Source organism: Micrasema longulum, unplaced genomic scaffold (genome assembly GCF_059751315.1).
Source record: "Micrasema longulum isolate JH-2025_06_02 unplaced genomic scaffold, ASM5975131v1 h1tg001039l, whole genome shotgun sequence".
Classification (NCBI taxonomy): domain Eukaryota; kingdom Metazoa; phylum Arthropoda; class Insecta; order Trichoptera; family Brachycentridae; genus Micrasema; species Micrasema longulum.
Window position 1 is genome coordinate 570,161 of NW_028278227.1, and position 10,678 is coordinate 580,838.

Consider the following 10,678-nt stretch of genomic DNA (forward strand, 5'->3'; position numbering starts at 1 on the left):
CAAATTGATACATACGAGTAAGTATCATTAGATTCGAAATTTGCTGGTTTGGACTGGGTACATAAGTTAATGAAAAAACCCTGAGTTGTCACTAAGATCACCGGAAGCCACATCGGCAGCCATGGCTATTGGCTTAAATAGAACTGTCGTTTCTTTTTTTTAATGAAATCTTCACCTCATGCTAAATATGATTTATCCCTAGCAAAAATATAATATGGAAAAGACTGGTCTGACAACGATTCCCAAAAAAAATCTAAAATTACATTCTTAGTGGGAAAAAATGAGTCGGTGCTCTGACATCGGCTGAGCGGGAGCGGGAGCCATTGATGACGGTAGTCTCATGCGTTTCTGCAGCGGGGTACTGTGAGCCACCATTTATAATTTTTCCCTGTGTTTGGATGAATGAACTGATGGATGCAACAGCATATTTTCACAAGGTGTATACGTCGTTTTATATCAAATAGAAAGCTTACAACAGAAGATCTAATACTACTGATGTTAAATATCTACGCGACGCAAAAGAAGAACATCGATGCGATTTAATTAACCCGTAATACCATAGTATAGTGATATCATTGTGTTTTGCCTGCCTCCTCACTGTACGCACCGCCTCGAACAAAATGCGTTATCCGGTTTTACCCAACGACACGGGTGTAAAAGGATCTCTCGGAATAAATAATTTATTCTGAAACTACTTGATGGTCTTATGTAACTTGTAAAGGTCAGATATACATTTAAATAAGGATTTATTTTTGTTTTTTATTAATTATCCGGTTTTCCCCTACCTTCCCTTACATAAGTTTTCTAAAAATAGAAATAAAAACGCCTGTTTTTTGGCATTCGGTTTCGTTTTCAGTATCATGACTAAATATTTAATTTTTGGTCTTAATGGATTATATTTTTCATTCTGTCATCCAACATATGAATACATCGCATATCGATATTTATTTTTACAGTTTTCAATTTCGACATTTAAGATATGCCTCTTACTCTACTGGCTGGTATATAATATTCAATTTCTTTTTTTCAGCGGTTTTTATTCCTTCAAAAAGGGGAAAAAGGCTTCTGCTGATAAACGGGTTCACTTACCGCTTCCAATCGCGTGTTTTATCAGACAGGGAACGGTGGTGTTGCTCAGTCGGCGTCAACCCCTGTCGTGCATACTGCCATGTGAAAAAAGGTGCGGTTTTGGGCATCTTTGGGTATCATGAACACAAACCTCGTTCTTTGAATAAACAACAAGAAGATTTTTTGAAAAGGTGTTAATTATACATTCCCATCAGTATCATCAAATCATCATCAAAATTATTTTCATCGTCATTATCTTGATCGTCACAATCATTTCGTCTTCGCTCCCTTGATGAAGCGTGTATGTTAGAGCAAGTCGGGTTCAGCATTGGATGAACGGGACAAGACAAACTGATGCCTTGTAAGGTGGTATTAATAAAAAAAAAATCATTAAACATTTTCAGTATATTTTTGTACTATTTTAGTTGGTGCTCGTTTATTTAACGAGATCAAATAATTAATTGAAATCGTCTAAGGGCTTTCCTAATACACCTGGTATAAAATTACGCCTATAATTATAAGTATATAAAATTACGCGTTTAAACCTGGTATAAAAATACTGGGCATAGTTTTTTAAAAATAGTTGTATAGTAATAATTCTCATTTACAAACCTCGCATAAAGTTATACCCGACATAGGGCTTGGATAGTGACCATAGAAACTTATCCCAAGCTTACCTGCGTCCAGCGTGGTATAGCCCTGGAATAAGCCTAAGGTCTGTCATCTATTACATTTTTCCGTAGTAAAATGGATCGCATTTATCTCGAATTCAAACAATTTAGAAAACATGCAGTCTTTTTAGAGATTTGTGAATAAGTGAATAATCGTTTATTTTTGTAAAAATGATCATCATATTTACATTACATTCAGATGAAGTTTATTTTTATTTAAATAATATAATTATACATTTTTACTATTTTATAAAAAATTCAAATGTTATATTTTTTACTGAAACTAAAATCCCACCAAGCCACTTTCTGTAGCTTGTTGGTGGAGATTAAATTTATATTAACTTTTATAATATTATTAACATTTATTGAAGATAGGAATCTAAATATTATGCTATCCCATTGATTCATTTATAAATTTTTGTATTTTTGTATGTGCATATATATTATGTATGTATGTGTGTATATATATATATATATATTTGGATAATTTATATAGCGCCGTTTTTGTGAAAATCCCCTCAAGGGCGCTGTACAATAAATAAATATCCCACCACGTCTTGCAGCTCAGAGCGCATGGACGGTTGGGATTCTTGTTCCTCGTCTCCAATTATGATATACAGGAGCTAGATCACAGCACGTCTTGCAGCTACAGAGCGCATAGACAATAAGAAATCTAGCCCCCATTTTATTTATTTTTTTTTATTTGACAATAAAGTTTAGAGATTTAGTGATATTTAAAAAAATAAAATTTAAAAAAACAAATGTATAAAAATAGAAGTTAGATTACAACAAGTCTTGCAGCTACTGAGCGCATGGACGGTTGGAATTCTAGACCTCATTTACCTTATTTGGATATTTGATAGTTGATAACATTTACCTATTGAAGCTAGATTACTAATCGTCTTGCAGCTACAAAGTGCATGGACGATTGAAATTCTGGCAACTTTAAATTATCAATAAATTTACAAAAACAAACATTGAGCATAATAGTTAATTTGTAAAGTGTTCGTGCTAAAAAGTAAACAATTAAAAACTTAACAGATAAAGCATTTCAACACTATGAATAACATAACAGATAAAAATATCCAAAGGGTAGCTTTCATAGATTTTGGGTAGTCACTAGTCACTGTCGCAGTGTCGCAAAAGTGCAAATACATGTTGTTTGCTAAATTCCTAGAAGATGGTCCGATCCACGCGTAGTTGCCGGAGAGGGAAAGAAGCCTATTGTTCCAACAACTTTGTATCCATTTTAGTCTGTATTATTTCGTTTTATAATGAGTATGAAATTCCCGCTTCATTTTATTTATTTTTTTACATTATTATTAGACAAACGTGTGTATGAGAGTGGTTTGAGGATTGACGTATCATTTTGTATGTACGAGTATATTGGAACGATTATTTTAAATCTATTGGGTATTTGTATATATATTTGTGTATGTATATGTATGTATGTGTATATGTAGTATGTATTCGTGTATATATTTAAATATTTTATTTTATTTTTTCATTGTTTCATATTTACTTACTATTTTTTCTTCCTTCTTCTCTTCCTTCCCTATTTCCCCATCCCTCTTCCTTTCACCCCCTGCGAACTGTACGTTTTGTTTTTTTATATTTTTGTTCCTATATGAAACCCATAATTGGTCTTGTTATTTGTCGTTATTATATATGTATTGTTTATAACTATGGCTGTGTTGGTTTAAAAAAATGCAAAAATCAATGTTACGAATTTCGAAAGAAAAACCGAAAAAAACTTATATTTATCGTTGAGATATTAGAATTATATGCAAATTCCTAAATTTAAGGATTATAATCTTTGGTTATAATGTTCTTATAAGTCAATTTCATGATGTCTGCATAAAAAAATGCTTCTTTCTATTAAAATATTTTACTAAACTGTATATGTTCGTCTCTATAGGTAATATTGATTTAAAAAAATGACCAAAATGTTGAATTTAACCGACTTTCGAAAACTCTTTAAAAAAAGCATTTATCAAATAAAAAAATTGTAATAAAAACGATAAATTACAATGCTGGTTAGATTTTTAACAAAAAAAAACAGGCCTCTAAAACAGGTCAAACACTAGGTTTGACCTGTTTTAGAGTCTATTATTTTTCATTGATTTTACTTTATAAATTTATTGCAAAAAATAAATATACATACTTAATAACAGGGAATTTATATAAAACTAATTTATGTAAAATGAAAATTGATACATATTTTTTAATGTACATGTTCGTGTAAACATAACTTTAAATATAATTAATTAACATAACAAAATATATTAACATATTACAACAGAGATGAAGAACATTTAAGAGACGGTAATATGGAAGTCTAGGCATCTACAGGGCTTATGACCTGTCAATGTCACACAGTGTGAATGTTACACAGTGTGTAAAGTGGCCACTTAAACCAGCTATTGACAGGTCATAAGCCCTGTAGATGCCTAAACTTCCATATTACCTTCTCTTAAATGTTCTTCATCTCTGTTGTTATATGTTAATATAAACAGCTCCCCTAAGAGTTGAATCCAGTCCTTGTCTACAAAAACTTGGACAAACTCAAAATATTGTTGATAAAATATATTAATGTTGTATTTTTTTATTAAATAATTTATCTATTCAAATTAAATAAAGGAAATTTATAAATAAATCTGTATTTGTATATTTTTTTGTTTTTTTACTATCCTAAGATTCTTAGTTTATTTTTTTTTTTATTAAAAAAAATAATGTTTGTTTAGTCCAATAAAAATAAATTAGAATTTAATGGAGTTCCGAAGAATTATAAAAATTGAATAAATATCCTTATAAGATGAGCGTGATAATTATTTTTGTTTTTTTTATCGTATTCGTTGAGTTTTTATGTTATAATATTATTTAGTTCATTGTTTTAATTTATTGAACAATAAAATGCGTTATTCCGCTTCTATTTTTACCAGCAACATATCAGACTGTTTATTACAAAATATTTCTATGACATTTTGCTTGATGGAGTGCTTATGGTGTAGGATAACACAGAGAAAAATGGTTGTTTCAAACGTTTTTTAAAGGTGACCAATGAAGGTGCTCTTTTCATATAAAGAGGTAGTTTTTTTTTAAATTTATCATCTTGAACAGAAAAAAACATAAAATGTGGCCAAATCAATTGACACGTTCCAAATTAATAAATTGTTACATTTTGCAGTGTCTTATATCAGATCAAGGAGAGGAAACAAGCTGTTATTGTTTAAAGGATTCACATATACTTACTGTTACAACTCCAGCATACTAGACAGAGAGAGATGGACGTGCTCTAAATCTAAGCCCCCTTGTCGCGCTCATTGCCATGTGAAGGATGGTGTCGTCACTGAAGTCCTTGGAGTTCATACGCATCAAAAATTAAACTTTTACGTCACAAATTCAGGAGAGTACATCAAACTCTAAATAACCCAATCGCCCAGTGGACTCTGATTGTACGGTTACGAAGTGCCTGGTTGATCTTGAAAACGATTTTCAAAAACAGTTTTTTGTGCCTTTGAACTAAACGTAGTTATGCAGAAAGCAGCCAGCCATATAACAGTGAAACTGAGATAATAACACCTTTGTGAGAAGAGTGAATTATTAAATCTACACAACAGTTGGAATGTTTCTGACTTTGACAAATGATTAACAATGAATACTTTCGTTTTTTTGGTATTACAAACAAGAATCTTATTATGTATTTGAACAGTGTAAATGAATTTTAAAGTACCGTAAGATTTTTCTAGTTCTGTGGGTGTTTTCTGCAAATTGAGAAATACCGCTTTTGTGATCGGCACTATTTTCATAAGGTGATTTTTACAGTTTTTTGTATGAAAACGGTCTGGCTGTTTTCAGCAGAACATATATTTGATCTTACTGCACCCGATAACAATAATATCTAATTTTGTCGAAATTGTGGACTGGCTTCTTTTTGCATAATTACGTTCAACTCACACACTTTTTGCCAAGCAGTGAATAAGTCTGATGCATGTCGCCTAGATGTTAAGTTTAATTAATTCAGCGTAGTCGACTTTAGTCGAGCGAGTGGGACACTTGTACGTTGCTGCTGTGTCTTCCTGTGTTTAATTTAGTCACTAAATATTGTTTTAATAGATTTTCCGACCGGTTTTTAATAAAAACTATTCATCTCTCATTTTACTTATCACAAGCCCATCGTTTCTTCAATGTTGAAGACGATAGATTTTTATAAAATGAACAGCCAATTTTATCAAGTGATTGATACATACATATGTGATTGTAATTGTGAATATATACATATTTACGATACAATGAGAAAACGAATAAAAGATTTATACAAGATATTCGAAAACTTATAACGGTTCCTTTTGAGGGCTGATGTACCAGTCCATGGCTCACCAGAATACACCCACTAACATCCACAACAAAATTTTAAAAATACAATAATATACATGAAAATATTTTTTTAATTTCTGTTGGAATTTGTTGTAAAATTACTTAAATAAAATGTTTATTTAAAGCAGGTATTAGGTTATTCTTGACTATCATCATCTTTTATGTTGTAGTTATTTCTGTATTTAGTTAAATTTATTACACAGTTAAGCACACATTTCAAATTTAATTATCCCTTTTTTTATTTATCATACAAATTCATAATTTTTATTACAAAAAATATATAATAACATGTCCCTAACTCTATGAGGCCAAGAGCCCTGTCTTTAGTTGGGATACAACATAATGGAAAGTGGAAGCATGCACGTAATGAAATAATTTTTTAATTTATTACATAAACTTATATTTTAATAAATATCTGGACAACACGCTTAATAGTATATACATTTATGCAATATCTCTCAGCAGTCTCCCGCCATGATATCTTTCTTTAGACAAAATCCAACATTGTGCACCTTTCCTGAAAACAGCTTTCGTTAAGGATAAATTAGTATGTTCATCCAGGACATTGAACACTCTTGAGGCCACAAAAGAGAAATTTCTCCAAGCAAAAAAGTTAGCTAAAATAGTTAGTAAAGCTAAAGTTACACGATACCTCGTACGAGAATTCTGCTGGGATCATATACATATGCTTTGATATTTTTTCCAAAGGCGGTAATATTCATGTTTTTTTTTTAAATGTCGTCATTTATAAAATCGAATATTTCATTGGACATATTCCGGCTATTTTGGCATAACATAACATACTAATCGTTGTATGCAAGGCAATAAATACATAAGAAATAAAACAGAAGTATATTGAGTTAAATAATAATAATGGATCTTTATTTATCATAATATACATTATGATACGTACATAGTAAGAAAACAAAGGTACATTTTCAAAAATATGTATTATAATAAAGAAAAAGATTGCGTATTATTTTTAATAAAAAGGGTTAAATATATAATATTATGAACTAGCCCAAAAAATATATTTTTATGTCAACATTTTACGAAAAAACGAAATAAAATTTATTTAAGCATTGATAAATTCTTTTTTTTTTTCATTGTTCGTGGGCTGAGCCTCAAGCGTAATACTGATTATCTTACCTTCATGTAACATATGATCTAATACGCTGCATTTGGTTTACCAATGCAGTGTCCTATGCACCACTAGGTGCGGAAAAGGGAACGATGATGATGATAATGATGGTGGTGCATATAGCATTTTCGAACAATTGAGTATTGATGCCATACGTCATCGTAGAAGTCAAGACATTTAGTTTGTCTGAAAGTTTAAAATCCTGTACTCCGAAAGCCCGTTGGGTCGAAAAATATATGCGCGTTGCGGTTGTTGGTCAGACTTGACCCAGGTGCTTTTGAAAGTTGCCTTTTAAGCATTTTTGTAGGTTTTTAATATTATTTAATCATCACAATGTGCTTTGACTGAATATGAAGATATTTTGTCAAGTTTTGTGTTCGATTTTTCATTTTATTTTGTTTTATTATAATTCAATCGAAGATAAACTGGCAGTGCACAATGGAGTTTTAGTCCCAACACTTCTGAATGGAAGTGAAACACGGAACTGGCAGAGGAAGGATAAAAGCCGAGTGAACGCGGTTGAAATGCGATCTCTTAGACTAATGTGCGGGAAATCAACGTATGACAGGGTTACGAATGATAAAATCAGGCGAGAGTGTAAATCTTAGTCAAGTATAATTGATAAGATTAACAAAGAGTCTCTGAGATGGTTTGATCATGTGGAACGAATGGACGACGAAAGAATGGTAAAATAAGTTTTTATAGCGAAAATAAACGGTAACGTAAGACGAGGACGACTAAAAGAAGACGTGGCATGATAAGATAAATCAAAAGCTTAAGTTTGGTCATGTCAAAAACAGACAGAACCGAAGGGCACATATGACAAGATGTATGAATGTGGATGAAACTTGGAATTTATGCCAGGATAGACAATTGTGGTGGTCCATTCTCTCTGCCTACCCCTACGGGGAAGTGGCGTGATGGTAGTAGTAATAATTCTATATATCCGGTAACACCGAAATTAATTTTTACGTAATCGATAATTTTCAAATTTCCTCGGTCCAATCAGACGCCACTCCGGTGGGTTTAAGTTTAAAATATTTTCTGCTCATAATCTCGATTTTTTCTTCTTAAAAATAATAATGAATTGAATTGTTTCAGGTCGATTTATTAGATCAAGAAGGGGTAAACGACTTCTAATACTAAACGGATATACTTACGGTTTACACAGAAGCACCAAGGGCAAGGAAAGATGGCAATGTTCAACGTCACGAACATGCTATGCCTACGTGTACATCATGAATGACAAAATAGTAGGCGTGACAAACGCGCACGCACATGGCCCTCCTAGGTTCCACATAACCTCAAAAGGAGAATATATTAGGTTGTAGGGTTCAGTTATTTTGTTTCTTCTCCTTCATAAACTTGGACTTGCCCCTGTCTCGAGCTGTGCTTGCGGAGATAACCATCAATCGGCCGAACACATCCTGTGGCACTGTGTGCTATTAGATGATGCCAGAGATGAGATGCTGAATGGTCTGACAGGGGTCATGCGACCTGCGTGGAATGTGGATCTGATGGCCAACAGTACGAATTTTGCACACTTTCGTCAGTTTGTCCTAACTTGGGTATCGCGTTTGGAGCTCCTCAGATGCGCGGACGCCTGGGTGGGTAAAATATGGTGGTACAGGCAACTGTTCCTGTGGGATGCTCATTCAGTTGGGACTGTGCTTCCTTCTGAGCGGAACGCACACGTTCTTTTGTTATGTCCTCCTCTTACGGGGGTGGTATTCGGATCCTCTGCCTCTGACCACCAAGGGAGTCCTTTATTCAAAGCCGTTCTCTCATTGCAAATATCCGTGTTTTTACTTTATGTTTGTTGTGTAAGTTATGTTTGTTGTGCTACTATAGTTTTAAGAAATTGTTTTTGTATATTTAGATACGTTTATTTATGTAAATTGTTTGTGTATTTACATATTTTTAATTTAAAAAAAACAGAGGCATTGAGGGGATCCTAAAGGGTTGGGAACGACGTGTTGGCCTATGTCCATACATCCTCCTCCTCCCTCCTTAATCTGCCTAGAGTTTGTATTCCTTAGGAATATTTATAATAACTTTCCTCTATGCGCAGCTGACAGAGAGTCCCCCAGGACTTTATAACAGCTGCGGGTGGATGGTGGGCTTAAAGAACTCCCCTCAATGTTTCTTCTCCTTTTGTAAATATTATTTCATTGTATTATGAGTAAAAAAACATACCAAATAATAAATGAAAAAATAAGGTTATGTTGTTCACTTTTTATCACGACCCGCATATACCATTAGTACCTAATACTCAATAATTAGCTTATTTTTGTCTGAGCGGATTAAGGACAAAATTATTATGGCGGCCTGCGTGGTGTAGTGGTCGAGACGCTTGACTCACACACGGAAGGTTCCGGATTCGATTCCCGGTGAGAACACAAAAAATAAATTTGATTTTTCTCAAGCCTGGGTGTAGGGCAAAAAAAGTATGTAAATTACAACCAGAACCCTGAAAGAGTGATCGATAGCTACTTCTGAACATACCACCCTATACACAACGTTACGGACCGTTTTTAGTCGAGACCTGAGAGTATCCATTGAGTCGAAAACACTCGTCCGAGGTTCTATTTCATGCACAAAACTGTATTCTTCATCCGCCTAGATGCAGAATAACACAAAACATCTAGAAATGCCTTCATAAAACATGTGTTTGAACAATTTCAAATGTTAGAAGTTTGTTTATTATATACTTTAAACTGATAATATTATTTCTATAAAACAAGAAAAATTAAATTTATAAAATTATAAAAACTTTGATATTTTTTTAACTCCTTTCCCAGACCCATTCAAACAGCTCCCCTCCACGCACATTCGTAAATACTCAACGCGTTATCCAATCGGGATGCTTCGGTACCACTCGGAAATACGTCTCCCATTCGGGATGTTTCGGAACCACTCGGGTGCTCTTTAAATTTTAGCACTGTTCAATTTAGTAACGCCACTGTTCAATTTTGTAACGCCTAAAATCGCTCCCAAGTAGCGCCTGCTTACGTCACTCAACATAAACATTCTCGGTTTCGTGATAGTATCTCGGCTTCGCCATAAATGTTTTATGAAAGAATTTAGTTCGTTTGGGTTATTATCGTGGTAAATAACGCGTCAGGTACTTACATCAGACACGTCTGCTATTTACGAAGCCACTTCAGATGGATTCCGAAACATTCCGAACGGATAACGCGTCGGATATTCACTAATATCCCTCTCCCAATGCACATGGAGGCATAATAAAATGGTTTTCGTTTGTATATATTTTTGTTTTTTTCTTTATATATCCTATGTTTTTTTTTTCTTTCTCATGTACTCGTATAATAAAAATTATATAAACTCTTATAAATAAACAACTACAACAGTGTAAGTCACTCTCCAAGCACTAGAGTTAGTCTCTTTCTTTGGAGAGTTA

At 33.2% G+C, this 10,678-nt stretch overlaps 1 long non-coding RNA gene across 1 annotated transcript; it reads left to right on the forward strand.

The window, feature by feature from the left end:
* Window positions 1-863: 863 nt before the first annotated feature.
* Window positions 864-6,961, forward strand: LOC148277395 (uncharacterized). The gene is made up of 2 exons (XR_015823494.1): window positions 864-1,259; window positions 4,927-6,961. It is a non-coding gene; the product is annotated as an uncharacterized LOC148277395 (long non-coding RNA).
* The last annotated feature ends 3,717 nt before the right edge of the window (window positions 6,962-10,678 follow it).